This window comes from Nematolebias whitei, chromosome 13, assembly GCF_014905685.2.
Source record: "Nematolebias whitei isolate Nwh7 chromosome 13, NemWhi1, whole genome shotgun sequence".
In the NCBI taxonomy this organism is placed as follows: domain Eukaryota; kingdom Metazoa; phylum Chordata; class Actinopteri; order Cyprinodontiformes; family Rivulidae; genus Nematolebias; species Nematolebias whitei.
The window spans coordinates 2043324-2043554 of record NC_056510.1 but is presented as its reverse complement, the minus strand read 5'-3'; the positions used below and the strand labels follow the sequence as shown (position 1 = coordinate 2043554).

At 51.9% G+C, this 231-nt stretch overlaps 1 protein-coding gene across 1 annotated transcript in view; it reads left to right on the top strand.

Moving 5' to 3' along the window:
- Window positions 1-231, top strand: part of rif1 (replication timing regulatory factor 1) — a 43583-nt gene that overhangs the window by 8396 nt on the left and 34956 nt on the right. The gene's annotated exons all lie outside the window — the stretch shown is intronic.

The window sequence follows — 231 nt, the reverse complement described above, 5'->3', positions numbered from 1 at the left end:
TCCATCTTGTGTCTGGACACTCCTCCATCTTGTGTCTGGACACTCCTCCATCTTGTGTCTGGACACTCCTTCATCTTGTGTCTGGACACTCCTCCATCTTGTGTCTGGACACTCCTCCATCTTGTGTCTGGACACTCCTCCATCTTGTGGCTGGACACTCCTCCATCTTGTGGCTGGACACTCTTCCATCTTGTGTCTGGACACTCCTCCATCTTGTGTCTGGACACTCCT